The sequence below is a fragment of the Mixophyes fleayi genome, chromosome 1 (genome assembly GCF_038048845.1).
Source record: "Mixophyes fleayi isolate aMixFle1 chromosome 1, aMixFle1.hap1, whole genome shotgun sequence".
NCBI classification, from domain to species: domain Eukaryota; kingdom Metazoa; phylum Chordata; class Amphibia; order Anura; family Limnodynastidae; genus Mixophyes; species Mixophyes fleayi.
This window is the reverse complement of record NC_134402.1, coordinates 107,474,819-107,492,530: the sequence shown is the minus strand read 5'-3', so window position 1 is coordinate 107,492,530 and position 17,712 is coordinate 107,474,819.

Below are 17,712 nucleotides of genomic sequence, written 5' to 3'. Positions count from 1 at the left end.
ACTGCACACCAGTGTATCCGACCTGGCTATTCATATTGACTATGGCTTCTGGATATCCCTTATGCTGATTGTGCTCCAGTGTGTCCGACCCGGCTTTCCTTTGACTACAGTTTTGGATTCTCCTTTGTGTGGTGTTGCTTTAGAACATCAAACCCGGTGATCCTACTGACTCTAGCTTCGGATTCTCCTCTGTGTGTTTCAGTGTACTAAATCCGGCTTACTTGCAGTGGTCTCGTCTGCCTTGCCTCGCTGCACTACACCAGCAGCTAACTTGAGTCTGTTGCTCACTGATCCAGTCTTTGGTCTTTTAAAACTACCATCTGTCTATCACTAATCACATCAATGGACTATCCAAAGGGCTGCTGTGGACCTCTGGCAGCAAAATCCATCCCAGCTTCTTGGTGAAGACCGGAGGGTTCGTTTGATTCTGCGCCTTAGGAAGGCCAGCGCTAACTTTGAATGATAAAACTCCTCATATATCAAACTCCCATTGTCCTATAGATTGTAAGCTTGCGAGCATGGCCCTCTAATCTCTCTGTCAGTCTGTATTACCCAGTATTATTTTATTAATGTATTATTCCCACTTGTAAAGTGCTACAGAATATGGTGGTACTATATAAATAAATGTTGATTATTTAATTCACCTGACTCCTTACTGTTATTGCTGTGAGCACATCCTATTGACCACTGGACTATTTCTTCTCCTAAATCGGTAAAAGTAATCAAGCCACAGCTGCCGTTGTGTAGCTCAAGAGATATGCATGCACAGCCATAACCAACAACCCATCGGGACCCCCCAATCCAAACCAGCAACCCTCCATTCCCGTTGTGTACTCTGTCTCTTTGCTGGTAAAAGATGCATCCTCCAACAGGTCTTGGCGTCCATAGCTTGGAGAAATCCAATCACATCTATCCTTAATCAGACAAGACATTCAAAAAATGAGAGAGAGTAGGGAAGGTAGAGCACAGGATCTCTACTTTTGAGGACATCACTACCCCCAAGAAAGAGGAAATCTCAAATGTGGCTTCTCAGTTTTCTGTTTTCAAACAATGGCCCTCAGATTTGTAGAGGAGACTCTGCAGGCATAATATAACATTTGTTAGCCTGTCGGTGAGATTTACCTTGAGAGATGGTTTGTGCAGGAGTTTGATAGGAGACAGTTAACCCCTCCCCCCCACACAGTTTGCACTTAAAAGTACTTGTGTTCCTGGTATTTACTTTCTGCATCTACCCGCAATCCTTGTTCTATATCTACACGATCCGGTTTGTACCATACTGCAATAAACATCTTGTGTTTTTACCATATTCCGAGCTCCTTAGCTGTGATTTCTGCATTGAAGCGTGACAGCAACTAGTTCGGAGTGGGACGGTAAGTTTTTATTAAGGTATTCAGGTATATCTAGTTGGGTATGGATATACAAGGTGGGTATAGGGTTTGGAAATGGTACTTTGAGTCAAGCTTGCTATCAGGTTTAATCATCATTAATTTTTCAATTATATGAATTTAAATGATTATATATTATGGACTAAGGAAGTTGAATGGTGGCAGGCCGTCAGTTTTTGTGGGCCAAGGTGCTGTGACCATCCTGTGTTTGATTCCTACTTTTCTTGCTGTACAATGGGGTTTTGGGAATGCTGGATTTCTATTATATCATGTCTTTCTTGGCCATTCTAATTATGCAGGGCCGAGTGCCTGGTGATATACATATGTGGGTAAATGTATCAAGCTGCGAGTTTGCAACTCCAGCGATTTTCTCAGGAGAGTTGAAACTAGCCGATGTATGAAGCTGAGTTTTCAAACAAAATCGCCAGAGTTCTGCTTTTGTCAAAATCGCTACTTGCAAAATCGCCAGAGATCAAACTCACCACTGTTTGCCACTGCAGCTATACAAGTCTACAATGTATGAAGCTGCGAGTTAGCAAACTCAGGAGAGTTTGCTTCTAAACACGCCAGATACAACACGCTGCTTGATAGCAGCGTGTTGTATCAACACATCACTGTTACACTGCCCTGGCAGTGTTAAAATGTTAAAGAACAGATAAAGGTTTAAAAAAAAGCGTGGGGTCCCCCCGCTATTTATGCTTAACCCTAGTGCTGCCTGACTAGTGCTGGTCCCGTGAAAATCGGGGAAAAATTTTGCGTGGGGTTCCCCCGATTTTCACTTTACCAGCACTAGGCAAACCAGCCAGGGTTGGCGGCACTATAGCAGGGGGACGCGCGGCAAGGGTCCCCCTGCCATAATGACTAACCAACCCTAGACTGATCAGCGCTGGGCTGGATTCCCTAGGGAGTGGGGTCCGCTGAAAAAAACGAGCGCCCCCCCCCCTAGAAAGAACCAGCCCAGTGCTGATAGCACTAGGGCTCTTCCTACTACCCCTGGGCTGTGGGTAGTAGGGTAATACGGCGGTAAATAGTAGAAAAAAACAAACTGACACCAATTTTGTTTGTGGAACTACAAGTCCCAGCCAGCCAGGTTGCCAAAAACAGTGTGGCCATGCTGGTGCTTGTATAACTACAAGCACCAGCATACCCACGGCAGCCAGGGCATGTTGGCACTTGGAGAACCACAAGTGCCAACATGCCCTGACATCCCTGGCTTGCTGGGCCCTGTAGTTCCACAAAGAAAAAAGTTTACAAAGCCACAACACCCTCTTATAAACCACATACATTTATTAAAAATAAAAAACCCACAATAAAGACACTAGCCACCCTCTTGTTAACCACCACTATTTATTAAAAATAAAAAAAACCAAATACTTACCAATGATGTCTTCTTTCTTGATGGCACTAGGGTTAAGCATAAATAGCGGGGGGACCCCACGCTTTTTTTTTTTTTAAACTTTTATCTGTTCTTTAACATTTTAACAGCTGCCAGAGCTCTGGCAGCTGTATGACAGGGCAAAGTAACAGTGATGTGTTTACAACTCACTGTTACAACACAGGAGAGTTTGCCAAACACAGGAGAGTTAGCTAAACTCTGGAGTGTTTACATCGCTAAAAATCGCCAGAGATGACCAGCGATTTTGAACATGAGTGTCAAAATCGCAGCTTGATACATTTCCAGTTTTTTTAAAAAAAATTGCAGGTAAACCGCGATTTGCCGCGATTTAAACACGCTGGCAAACTCGCACTTTGATACATTTACCCAAGGCTGCTTTACAATGCCATAGAAGCCTACCCCAGTACCATCTAACGTACGTATATATTCACTCAAGCAAAGGCAGTTAGAAAGTAAAACAATACATTTATTGTAATAAAAACAATCACTAGAATATTATATACACACAGTAAATAAATGCCAGGCAGGTTCACCACATTATCTGTCCCTTACACCACCAGCTAAAGGAGTTACACTCACCTGGCTGTCCTGACTTGATGGCTCATGGATCTGCTGGTAGAGAATGGCAACTCAACACCAGATCTTGCACTTTCCAGGAATTAAATCACAGAATGAACATCATCTCCGGCCTGGAGTGGCTCTTTATATCTACAGTAGGGTCAAATTTCCACAGTCTTTACTCCTCCCTGGGCAAACCCCTGGGTCTCTCCTTCTTAAACATTGGTGAGTGCTGGACTAGTGGGTTGGAGGGGAGGAGTGGAGATGAGCTGTTATTCCACAGTGGCATCCCTGTGATTTCCCAGACTGAATGTGTCAGGCAGTCCTGTGGAGGACAATGAGTACTAATTGGCTTTCCCCACCTCCAAATATCAGATAATTGTTAACCCCTCCTGAAATTAACCCTTTACACTATTTTTTAATGTCACAGGGTCCCCATGCTTTCTGTAGAGAAAGGAGGCAGGAAAATGAATGCAGCTCTAGCTCCCTCACCGGTTTCCTGGACACCACCTGATCCTTGAACATAACCTACCTGGCTTCAATTTGAGAACAATGTATAATAGCATCACTGAATTAACAACAAACACATTTTGAATGTGTTAACTAGTTTCTAGTGCTAACTGCTTTGCAGAGCCCTGGAATGTATCACAAAGCAGTTTCCCTGCAGCTCTGCCCAGAGCAGGGCTGCACCTGGGACTAAGTGACCCCACTGCTTTCCTCCAAAAATGTGAAGATACCTGATCCTTACCCATAACTTACCTGGCTTCAATTTGAGAACAATGCATAACAGAATCACTGAATTAACAACAAACACATTTTTACAATGGGTAACATGGAGTGAAGAAGTCTCTTATCTAGGCATGGCTACAGTGTCCACTTATGCACATCTCATTAGACACTGCATTTGTACTCTGTTGAGCTCGGGAACAAAAGCAAGGGCTATAAAAAGTACATGCTATAATTCACATTTTGTGAGAAACGAGGGACAGGCTGGTTAAGGTATTATCAAACTTGTTTCGTCACATTGATCAACAAAGTAGTGGGATGCAAAAGGTTTTCCCCGAAAAAAGAAACCCAGTTAGAACAAACATGTTGTGACCTTAAAAGTGCTTTTCTTACCTCTCGCTCTGCCTCAGCAAAGCTTCAATGGCTCCATGCTCAAAAGTAATGGGCTGATCATTTACTTAGCAAATCCAAACGTAGATTGCTCTTCTTCAGACACATTGTGTACACACAAGGGGATAAAATGTCTAATGGTTTACTTGGCAAAAACTGAGCCTCACCTCAAAATATTGCTATCTCTTCTATCTTATAGGATCAGGGTAAAGAAGTGACCAAATTGACAGAGTTTTCTATGGGCATTTTAAGCATTTGTATTGGTTCCTGGGCTCACTATTTACACTAGAGATGGTCACTGACCCCCGTATTTTGGTTTTGTATTCGGTTTTGGATTTGGATTACCTTCGTGTTTTGGTTTTGCAAAACCGCCATTGCGTGTTTTGGTTTTGGTTTTGTTTTTGTTTGGTTTTGTTTTGCTATTTTGTTGGAAAAATCAATGTTTTTGGGCCTAAAATAACCAAATTTATTGCTCCACCTCTTTCTTGGATAAGTAATGTAATTGTAAAGCTAATAAATTATCAAAAAAACAGTTTCATTCCTGGTAGGTAGGCCTTCATTATTTCTACACACAAACCAGATTGTCTTCCTCTCCATCTATGCATATTGGCAATGCAGCCATCGTCTTTGGGTGTATATTACACCCTACACTTATAGTTAAATATGTAAAGAAATGGACAAAGGCAGTTTGGTTTCTGTCTCTATAGGCCCCCCTCCACTTGTAGAAAACACAAAAAAAAATCAGCCATTATAGACTGTACAATATTATTTGAAATGGACAAAGGCAGTCTGGGGTCAGTGTGTGTATGACACCCTACCCATAATGATAAATTGCCAAAACAGCAACCTTTCAAGATGGTACGTGGTATGGAAATGCCCCAAGTCCCTTTCCTCTTTGGGGTTAGATTGAACCCTAGACTTAAATAGAAAGTTTTAAAAAGATGTTATCGTCATCATCTGGATCTTCATCCTCACCCTCATCTGTGTGTACGTCATCATCACAGACTATCAATTCATCGCCGCTTGAATCCGCCATTAGAGAACAGTCAGTGCTTGGATGTCTTTGAAGGTGAAGGCCTTCCTCTTGGAAGATGTAGTTCATTTTTATAAACATCATTTTCTCCACATTTTTTGGAAGTAACCTCTACGGCGATTACTGACTAAGTTCCCGGCTGTACTGAATACTCGTTCAGAGTACACACTGGAGGGTGGGCAGCTTAGGTATTGCAAAGCAAGTTTGTACATGGGTTTCCAAATGGCCTACTTTTCCTCCCAGTAAGGAAAGGGGCTGTCTGATATTTCCATATCAATTACCTCTTGAAAATAATCCTCCACCATCCTTTGCATGTTTATACTCGTATTGGATGGAGTTATGGGCAAGGTGACACTTTTTTAGAAAAATCCTTCAAACCAGCCCAGATGTTAAATTGTTCTGGTCTGCCCCTTGCATCTTCCCTGCTTCTTTTTTGGAAATTTAATTTTTTTCACGAGTAGCAGCAGCTTGAGAAAGTGAAGGAGGACACGTAGTCAAGCCGAGGCCCAGTTGCGGCCAACTTGCTGAGCAATAGCTCCTTGCAACAGTTCACATCTCGCTCATTTACAAGTAAAGACTCAATGTAGGTCGTAAACCTTGGATCAAGCACAGTGGCCAAAACGTACTGATCCGAGTTCAAGATCTAAATAACTCGAGGATCATTGTGAAGCGAATGAAGTACTTGATCGACAAGGCCAACATACTTTGCTGAATTGCTTGCTTTCAGCTCCTCCTTCAGTTTCTTAAGCTGCTTTTCCAATAGTCTAATTAAAGGAATGACTTGGCTGAAACTAGCAGAGTCTGCACTCAACTCACACGTCACAACTTCAAATGGTTTCAGCACCTTGCACAGCACTGAAAAGATTCCCCACTGTGCAAGACTGAAATACATCCCCCCTCCTTTCCCAATGTCATGGCTTGTGCAATATGCTTGGATGGCTTTGCGCTGTTCCTCCATCCTCTGCAGCATGTACAGGGTGGAATTCCACCTAGTTACCACCTCTTGCTTAAGTTGGTGGCAGGGCAAGTTAAACTGCTCTTGGAGCTGCTGTAATCTTCTACATGCTGTGGCTGAATGCCTGAAATGGCCTGAAATTTTACGGGCCACCGAAAGCATCTCCTGCACCTCACAGTTATTTTGTAGGAAGCTCTGTACCACCAAGTTGATGGTGTGAGCAAAACAGGGAATGTGCTGGAAATCACCCAGCTGTAATGCTCGCACTATATTGTTGGCGTTATCAGAAATGACATATCCTGGGGAGAGTCCAAGTGGTATAAGCCATGTATCAATCACATCTCTTAGTTTCTGCAACAAATTGTCAGCTGTATGCCTGTTAGTGAAGCCGGTGATACAAAAAGGGGCCTGCCTGTGACAAATGTTACGTAGTGGTGTACATGCTGCTGCTGTTCCTGCTGGTGAAGTTGAATGACCAACCCAGTGGGCTGTCACAGTCATATAGTCTTTGGTTTGGCCACTTTTACTTGTCCACATATCTGTGGTTAAGTGGACAGTGGGCAGAGTGGCATTTTTCAGCGCAATCTCTACATTTTTACACACTTTTTGGTATAGTTGTAGAATAGCTTTACGGGAAAAATGGTGTTGTGATGGAATTCTGTAACGCGGACACAAAACCTCAATTAACTGTGAAAAACCAGCTGCGTTTATTGTGGAGATTGGACGCAGATCTAATACTATTATTGCAGCCATGGCGTCTGTGATTCGCTTGGCGACTGGGTGATTGCTGTCATATTTGCTTCCCCTAGCAATTGATTGTTTCACAGTTAATTGCTGAAATGTAGGACTGCTCATTTTCTTGAATTGCCTCTGGGCTGACAATTCACCCCTAGCAGCAGCAACAGCAGCAGCAGTGGGACTAACGCTTTCTTCAGAAGAATCAATTAGAGTGTAGGAGTCATCCAGCTTTACTAAGTGGGATGCAGGGCTAACTTCGAGCGCTACTGAGGATATTGATGAGGATAGTGTAGTGGGTGTATTTTGTAGCCTTTGGGATGTCGGTGACCGGAGGGTCTTAGCTGATGATGGAGTGCTGGGGTTTTTTTTGGAAGAAGTTTCAGCTTTTCCCAACACTTTGCCATGAACTCTAGTTAGATGGCGTAACATAGACGAGGTTCCAAGATGGTTAAGGTCCCTCCCTCGACAGACTGTGGCTTGACATACACTACAAATGGCTAGACAATTGTTGTCTGGATTTGGGTAGAAATAATTCCACACATAAGTAGTGGATTTTTTGGTTTTATGCCCAGGCATGACAATGGCCTTTTTCTTGTCATGTGCCAGAACTGCTGCCACTGGTGCAGGACTTACACAAACAACCTCATCCTAATAAACATCCTCATTAGCGCCCTCGTTGCCTACACAAATCTCCCCCTCATCCTCCTCTAATTCCAAAGTGGCATCCTCAATTGGTGTATCACCGGCTACACTCGGGCTGTTCAGGCACACATCAGCAGAACTGCTGAAAGGGCCCTTCTTTATGGGTACACTAACAGAATGCTCACGATTAGACTTACCACTGTTGGATAGACTCTCCACAGGGATTGGTGTTATTTCTGATTCAAAGCAAACATTATCCTCTAATGCCTTACTGTTATCTTTCAGCTCGGCTTTGACGCGTAACAGTAGTTGTGCACCACTTGTAGGCTCGGTAACATTTTTGGATCTGCCACTAATAGAGAAAGGCGAAGGCCTCATTCTCTCTTTGCCACTGCGTGTGTAGAATGGCATGTTGGCAATTTTTTTTTTATCGGCACTTAACTTTTCCTCAAATAGACTTTGTTTTCGCTTCAACACCGTCAATTTTTTTTTAGTGTGTGTTTTTTTGGATGATTTCAAAAGACGGTGTAGTTTGACATCGCCTTTCCCAGATGACGTACTGGGAACACTACCATCAGGACTGGTGACAGAACCTGATTGCTCATTTTGCTTATATGTGGACTGCTTTAAATCCATTCTGAGCCCAAAGCACTTGTAGTGCTACAAATTGTTTTTGACACTGCTGCAATATAGTACTTTTTCACAGCCAGATAAATTTCAGCAAAAGAATGGGGGACACCCCAAAAGCAAATGGAAGTGCTAAATATATAAATATATTTTTTATTAAAGTGCTGCAATACTGTTCTTTTTTCACAGCCAGATAAATTTCTGCAAAAGAATGGGGGGACACCCCAAAAGCAAATGGAAGTGCTAAATATATAAATATATTTTTTATTAAAGTGCTGCAATGTAGTTCTTTTTTCACAGCCAGATAAATTTCTGAAAAATAATCGGGGACACCCCAATAGCACTTGGAGTGCCAGAAACTGAACAAAAAACCCTCCTCTCTTCTCTTACTGCTGTAACAATCTGGTATTAAGCTTTCAATGCTGTTTAATGCAATCAATCACTGTCCCTGCGCTGATATAGGCAGTGTGACCTAACCCTGCTCTCTCCCTGTCAAATGGCGATGGATTGCTGTGGAGGCTGGTATTTATGCTTTTTAAATCTTGCGAGATCCGAGCTCAGAAAAACGAATACGTCACTATGCCGTTTTGCCTCGATTTCTAAACCGAATGGGCGGGAGAGTACCGAGCGTACTCGGCTCGGTACTGGGATACCCTAAATTCAGTTGAATTTGGATCTCGGGGAACCGAGCCCGCCGATCTCTAATTTACACTGACAGCTGAGGGAATATCTTGAATGGATCCACCTACCTAAAATTAGATGCAAATTCACAAAAGTATTTAAATGCCTCCATTATAATGGAGGCAGAATATAGATACAGCAATCTCATCATTCCCAAATAACAAGTATTCTGGTGTGAATATTATTGTAATTCAGAAGCATGGAAAGGATCTGATTCACCCTGATTACTATCCACTCATCTCTCTATTACTGATATTAAGATTCTCGCTAAAGGTTGAACTATGTAATAGCCAAATTAATTCAATCAGACCAGAATGGCTTTATGCCAGGGAAATCCACATCAATTAACCTGAGGTGTGTCTTCACAAACTTTCAGAGGCCACTAGCTCTCGACAATGAGGCAATGATTGTATCCCTGAAGGCAACCAAGGCCTTTGACTCAGTGGAATGTTGCTTCCAGTGGGAGGTTATGAGGGGGTTCGGCATAGGCCCTAAATGTACAGATTTGGTATAATTGTTATTTTCTGCTGCAATGGCTACAGTATGTATAAACAGGTATGTTTCCAGTTATTATATCTTTCCAACCAACTTGGCAACTCCTCAGGACTTAGGATCAGTTGGTCCATGTCAAAAATATTCCCTATCCGCCATGAGTTACCCTGAGACAAAATGGCACAAAATCTTAAATTCAAATATTTGGGAATATGCATATAAAATAATGTGTTCTCTTAAATTAGATTTGGTTATTAGCTACTTTCATACCAAAATACCCACATGGAAAAAACTACCTCTATCCATGTCAAGTAGGGTTAATTTAGTCAAGATGATCCTTCATCCCAAATGTTTCTACTCATTACAGCATGCTCCTCTGTATAACCCTGAGTGTTTTTTTTTTAAAGATCAATAATTATCTCTACTCTCTTGTCTGGGGAGAAAAAAGGGTGCATATTAAATTAAGTACACTGCACAGATCTCAAGCCTCATGTGGCCTAGTTCTTCCTAATTTTAGGGCATACTACTTTGTTGCACAATTGCAGCATTTGAGAGAGTGTGGCGGGAACTCCCCAGGTGATACTTTATGTGACTTTGTTTGTGAGCAGACGGGTCCTCAAATTTCCCTCTGTGTTAGAGGATATAGGAGCTGACCCTGACTCACCCATCTGGGGCAATCATAACCTAAGGGAGCTATATAACTTTGGGAAGACTAACATGTGGCATAGCTTTTTCAATTGGTCAGTTATACAGTTATATTAAGTCTTTTTACCAACTAAAAGAGGAAATTGCAATCCCAAATAGCCTTTTTTGTTACAGTTACTTAAAATTTAGATATGTCCTTTGCAGTCCAGTTTAATGATCTCACCTTTACCATTAATTATGCTGTAATTAAGACAGTACATTCGACAAGTGAGCTCCAAAATAATATATCCTCATTATATTCTTTTATTCTCCCAACTTTAATTCTGATGACTTGACCACTCTCAAAGTTAAGTGGGAGTCTGATCTTGGGACAATCAATTGTGAAGACTAGATTTTCATGTTGAGCAGTGCCAAAGAAGCCACTTCTTGCAGTAAATATTATACATTTTGTATAGAGTGTATTACACTCTCTTAAATATATATCTAAAGGAAAAGAAGACTAATTCCACCTGCCCGAAATGTGTTTGGGACACGACTTTCTTCTGGCAACTATTATGGGTATGTCATCGAGTGCATCTATTCTGGGCTGCTGTTGTAGATGGTATACAGAAAATGGGTGTAGATATTCCTCTTTTATACCTTAAAACATGTATTTTTGGAATCTCGTTAAATCTCTTATTAGGTAAAACTGCATCTCAATATGTCATTAACTTACTGGTCTTAGCTAATGTTGTCATTGTCAGAATCTGGATGGCTAGTGAAAATCCGAGCTTCCATAAATGGGTTGTCTTGGTAAATGAGGCTGTGGAACACGAGAGATATTTTTATAATAGCAGGAACGCTATGCAGAAACATTATAAAATCTGGTAAGCATGTAATATGCTGTGCAGTCACTGTCTGACGATTTGGATAAAACTGCTGACTAGACACCCAGTCCTGTGTCATGTATCATATATTATGTAGTAATGTTTGCCTGTTTGACAAAGTGTACATCTAAACTGTCCCTTTTAATTTATTTGTACACTCATAGGGGACCACCTTTTATTCTTTAATGGTTTAGTGATGACCTGAATGATTTTCAATTAGTAAGTTTACATATTATTACATATTGTCTTCTGAACATGTGTTCCGAACATATCGGTTGTTGTACATCTGTGACTCTCTGTTGACATTTTGTCTTATATTTGTTTGCTATGTAGTCAACTGTAAGTATCTTGGAATTGTGGTTGTTTTCATCATTTTGATTTGTTTGTTTTATTTACATGGGTTGGAGAAAACTGTAAGCGCTGTCCCTTTATAATATTATCTAGATACCCGATAATGCAGCCTCTGTTGATCCTCACCACCTATGCATTTAAATATCCTGTGTCAATGTTCCCTGGCCCTATAGGGAACACAGATGTGTATCCTGATATTAAATCTTGTTTCCATATTATTTATTGAGGCTATATAAACATATTTGATTGATAATATAATTCTTTTACAGAAATGGCATTCATATATACATACATATAGACCATCAATAAATCATACACAAACAAGATTTATAATCACGATACACATCTGTATTTAGCCTATAGCGCCAGAGAACATTGATTTATTTACTGTTAATATTTTCTTTGCCAACATGTTCAATAAAAAACACTTGAAAAAAAAAATAATTTAAGCCAATAATCTGCGGTAAATCGAATTTATTTATATACGTACAGTTTATGAATCCTAGTTTGAGTGCCGTGAATGGATCCAAAATTGGCATTACAGCTCATTTCCTCATCTCTGGTGCTGAGCATAAAGGATAATTCTCCTTAAATTCAGTAATCTTTCACTTCATTTCATTTGGAAAACCCTCTAATATGGAAAAATATCTTGCCAAGTCTCAACACTGTAGAACTTGAGAACTTCAAATGATTTTAAAATGTGACATTTAGAAAGAAAATCTGCATGGGACACCCAAAACGCATCTTCTACTTCAATTAATTACAATGAATTCTTTAAACAGATTTGAAATGTGTTGCCGTATAATACACTTTGGTATAGCTGATATATTTAATCTAATTTCTAAATTAAGCTTGTAAAGGAAAAACATGTGATTTTGCATTTGAATTGTTTTCCATAAAGCTGTCAGTAATCTGACACACAAGCTTTTTTCTGCTGTCAGCTGTAGTGACAACAATGAATCCAGTGGAATGATGTAATGGTCATATCACTTACAATATTCTCTCCCAGTGCATTAACCAGGCATGAGCTCACCTTCTATTACTGGAACTATATCTGTAAATCACGGCAGGCTGAATGTACGAGATGTCCATGTTTCTGCACTGCTTACCGTGAGTGGATATGTGTTTCAATGGAGAACAATTTGGCCGAAGACCAGGCTGGCCCAGTTAAGTAAGAGAATAGAGAGTCCCAGTTTAATATGCAACAGCATCCTGGCCTTCCCAGGAACAAAACTTGCAGTAGCTTTCTCTTGAGTGAAAACCGATCCATGGCTATTCTTAGACTAGAACTGTGATGGATCTCGTTCCTTGGCAGCCTAAACCCAAACCGTTGACATTGTGGTCTAAGTTTACATTCCATTCCAGGATAAAAAAAACGTTCCCTTACAGTAATATATTCTCTTTTATAAAAACTCATCTGGGATTGTGATTTCTTAATTATTTATCTCAGATTTTTTTATGTTAACACTCTGCTTCCCCTGTATCAGCATGCTTTAATTTTGAAACCTTGCATATTCATTTTTCTGCAGTTTGTTATTTCTATACTGAATAAGGTATGTTTTGTATTACATATTGATATTCTTTGACACATTGAAGAAACAAATTAATTATCTAAAAAAAATAGTCTAAGCCAAGCTTACTCAGAGAAATATGAATCTCAAACAATTTATGGCTAATTAATTCCAAAAACTCTCATCTGACCGTGGAGATGCTATCATTCATTACTGGTGTCTGTTTCATAATTTAACAGTACTTTAAGCAGTTTTGGTAGTCAGATTTTAGTCCACTTTCCCCTCTGTTTATAACCTAATTTATACCTGTTTGTTTAAATTTGTATACTTTTTCTCAAGACAGGGCTAAAAATCACAGACAATCCTACATCCACCAGTGGTGTAATGCAATGCATTCAGCAGGCCATGACTCCAACTTAAACACTGGTGAAAATATAGCTCAGTGATAGATAAACACTTGAAAAGCAGTATGTTAACTGTATTTCTTAATAAACACAAGACAAACCGTGAATGCAGCTTGCTCTGTACTTTTGTCCATCCAGCATTTGATGAAACTGAGGTAATCATAGGTAAAGTATTTACCATACAAATCAAAATTCCTGTTTCTACAGCCTATTTCATGGCCAAATTAATGTACATCATGTCGACTCTCCACTGGTGGATTTAAAACTGCCTGTAAACTCCACTGGTGGATTTAAAACTGTCTGTAAACTCCACTGGTGGATTTAAAACTGCCTGTAAACTCCACTGGTGGATTTAAAACTGCCTGTAAACTCTCATAAGAGATATCCCTTATCTTTATGTAGATATTTTGTGTGAATTGAGAAATTGGAACATCTAGACATAAAGAGATTCATCCATTATATCAGCCCCTCTATGTGTGTACTATATGGTTTTAATGCTTGTAAAATGTAAAAGACTGGTCTCATTAAGCCATTTCAGAGACTGGATTAAAATTTCCAGAACTTAAGCGAGAACAGAACATTTGTACGCTGAGGATGGTTATGATAGACATGTCCAATCTGTTGCAGGAAGCCTGGAGGTTACACATAAAGGAAAACTATTTAACCAGTTTCCACCTGCATACAGATAACTCTCTAATGCTGGCAGGGGCATACTATAACAAAAATTATTAATAAAGTAAATATTATAAGTATGTCTACACTTGTTAACCAATCAAAGGAGGTGCCATTGAGAATGCACACTGAAAAATTTAGAAAGAAGATCAGTCCAAAACATATCTGGCCTGTATTTGAGGACGTCTGTATGTTAGAACACAAAGTTGAATGCAGATACTCCTTCTGGTTTCATATTTCCAGTTTGGCACTTGAATGTGATTGAAATAGTGATTTTAACTTGGATGTGATTGCTACACATTTTTTGGTAATAAACTTTATACTGATATCAGTCTCTCCCTACTTTTTATTTATTTTGATTCAATCCATTGCTAATGTGACGGAATTCCAGCCTGCGCATGGTAATTGCTAATCAGTTTTACAGCAGAGACATCCCTTTCTATAACTACAAACAACAATTACTTAATATTAAATAATAAGAAATATAAAATTGAGGAAAATCCAATTGAGGATTTATTTGAAATATTACCACCACCCTATCCCATACGTTTTGAGACCCAGGTACAACCTCAGTTATACTAAACCAATGTTGGCTAACCTGTGACACTTCAGGTATTGTTAAACTACAAGTCCCAGCATACCCTTCCTGCAATAAGCTGCTATATATTGGCAAAGGATGCTGGGACTTGTAGTTTCACAGCACCTGGAGTGTCACAGGTTAGCCAACACTGTACTAAACCCTACTGTAGATCGGAGAGTAGAAATCACTGGAGGAATTAACTTACATTTTAAAGGGAGTTAGACTTTTGGCCCTCTGTAAGGGAGACAGAGAATAATGCATAAAACATGACTTTTCTCTCTATGACTATCCTGAACAAGGAACAGCTCAGTATGCATTTCAAACCAAATTGTACCTCATCCAGTGACAGAAACCTATGTCTGTTTGATAGGATCAATCTCTGTGTTGCATGTTTTTCTACTAAGTCTTCTAAGGAGGGATCTGGTAAAGAATGTTGTATTTATGTTAGATAATAGATAAAACAAGATAATTTCCCAGAAAATGGGGAAAATAATGGCTATGTTAAAAAGGTTAAAATATGCTTTAAGTGACAAAAACACAAATTGTTAGTACATAGTTATTGACGTTCTGCTGAAACTTGTAGTTACGCCTCGGTAATCTGTTTCTCTTTTTTTTGTTAAGTTATAACAATCAAAATGTGCTAATCATTTGGAAAAAATGCATAACCAATTACATATTATTATTTTCCAACCATTATGCTTTATGCCTCTTATCTTTGCAACCTTGCTTATATACTATATATGATATATTATTTTAAAACCTGATAATGAACTTATGGAAACTGCTCGATCGCTGAGATTTCTCCCTGTGATTGCGCGACAAAGTAAGTTCTCTTCATATTATTTATTACAATTATCCTCCAGCATCCTTTTTCAACATAATATATTACTAAAGTTTACAAAGCAAAAGATGAAATAGTACACTACAGATTGTCACGATCTGCCTCTGGCTGCAGTTCTGCATTTTCTCCCTAGATGCTGCTGTGCCTTCCCCAAATCCTGCCTACTAAGGGTTAAGCTCTCAACATTGGATCCAGATCATGCTCCCCTGTCTTTTTAAAAGACTTACTCTCCCAGCAGTCTGGGCCAGTTCATCAATTGTCTTTGCTGCTGCTGGTTCATGTATTGTAATTCTGACTAACTTCCTGGTATTGATTCCTGCTTGTCCTCTGTTCTGCACCTCTGATCCTCCTTTTGTCCTCCAGTGTCTCATGCCTCCTGGTTAACCTGGAAATCCATGCTATCTGTGCCTGCAGACTATCACTACTGCCTGATATCCAGCTTCCAAGCTTCCCAGCTTACCTGGATATCCATGCTGCCTATGCATGCATGCTATTGCTAACGCCTGGTAAGAGAGTCTCTTTGTGCCTGCACTTTACCTGTAATATCTTAAATCCACTGTTTAACTTAGAAAACCATAGTCTCCAGCTCCTCAGATTTATCTGGCAATCCAAACACTCAATATCTTCAATCCAAAGTATAACTTGGAAAACCAGAGTCTCCAGCTTCTCTGCTTTATCTGGCAAACCAGACATCCAGTATCTACAGTTCACAGTACAACTTGAAATACCAGAGTCTCCAGCTTCCCAGCCTAACCCGTACCTGCAGTTTACCTGTTGGGCTAGATATCCAGTACTCCTGTCTCCTTAGCTACCTGGATATCCTGGGATCCTGTTTCTATAAACTTGAATTACTAGCCTTATCATTTAGCGTATCTCAGTTTTACCTGTATGACCTGTGTTGAAAATAAACCACTTTGTTCCATTTCACATTTGTATTTGTGGTGTTCATACTAGGAATCCAGATTCATCAAACTTGACCTAGTATCAGAAGGAGATTTCCATTGTGCATGAGGTATGTGTGCCTCAGCCCCTAAACCTGACATTTATACCTCTGTTCAACAGTAAAGAGGTGTAATGTTTCTAAATTGGAATCCTTATCTCTTTAAGAACAAAAATAAATTACACCTCATAACAACCTTCACATACTTATTATGTGTTGCTTACACCATAAATAATTTTTTATATAAGTTTATTTATTGGAAATATGCTTTCAATTTTTTTTTTATTACTTAGAGAAAAACAGAAACAAATAAGGCATGTAATGTCTGTGATTATGTCTATGGTTACCTTTGTCAAGCAAATGCCACCAAATTAAATGAGATACTTTTTGGTAGGAGTGCCAAGTGTGCAAACTTTATTACATAATTGAGAACCATTTTGTTTTTTAAAGTGTATAAATTTGTGCCCACCTGTTAAATACATGCACCAAAGAAACATTTTGTGCTAGAGCAAGGATTAGGCAATGCCAGTGTCCATTTTTTTTAATAGATTTTTGGGGGGGGGGTACTTGAAATAAGATATGCACAACAAAAGGAGTAACAATGATCATGAATACAATATTTTATGTGAATAACAATGTTCAACAAGACTCGATTCAGCAGCTTATTAAGAACATTTTAAAGGGAAAAAAATGCAGATGACAAAGCCCAATGTAGCTCACTATGGGATTGGCCTGGGGGGGCATATGACCCCCTGACCCCCAGTCCAGCCTGTCCCTGCACAGCCCCATAGATGATGGAAACAATACTTTGGCCTATAGTGTCAATGGGATCCCTCTTGAACATTCCAGGTGCACGTTCTACAAAAAAGCACATTTCAGCCACTGAAATAAAAACACACAAACACTGCTTGTAACAAAGGTAGTCTCAATGTCACCATAATCCCAAGATTAATTTAATAAATAAATAATGCTATATGAAGCAGTACAAAATGGAAGTGTGTGTGTGTGTGTGTGGTGGGGGGGGATTACTCTTTCCACCCTGCACATTTCCAGTTGGACTTCTATGGTCATACACCGCAGTTTTACCAGGATATTTACAAATTCCAGAGTGAGTGTGTGCTGTAGACAGGTTATTTGAATGTGTGAGGCAGAAATGTGAATGTATTGAACGCCTGCATGTTTTGCAACTAGAAAAACCTTGCAGCCTGTCCAAAGGCAGTATTTTTATTTAAAGCATGATCAGTAAACTCTTTGTCTGCCCATTTCTTTGTACACCCTC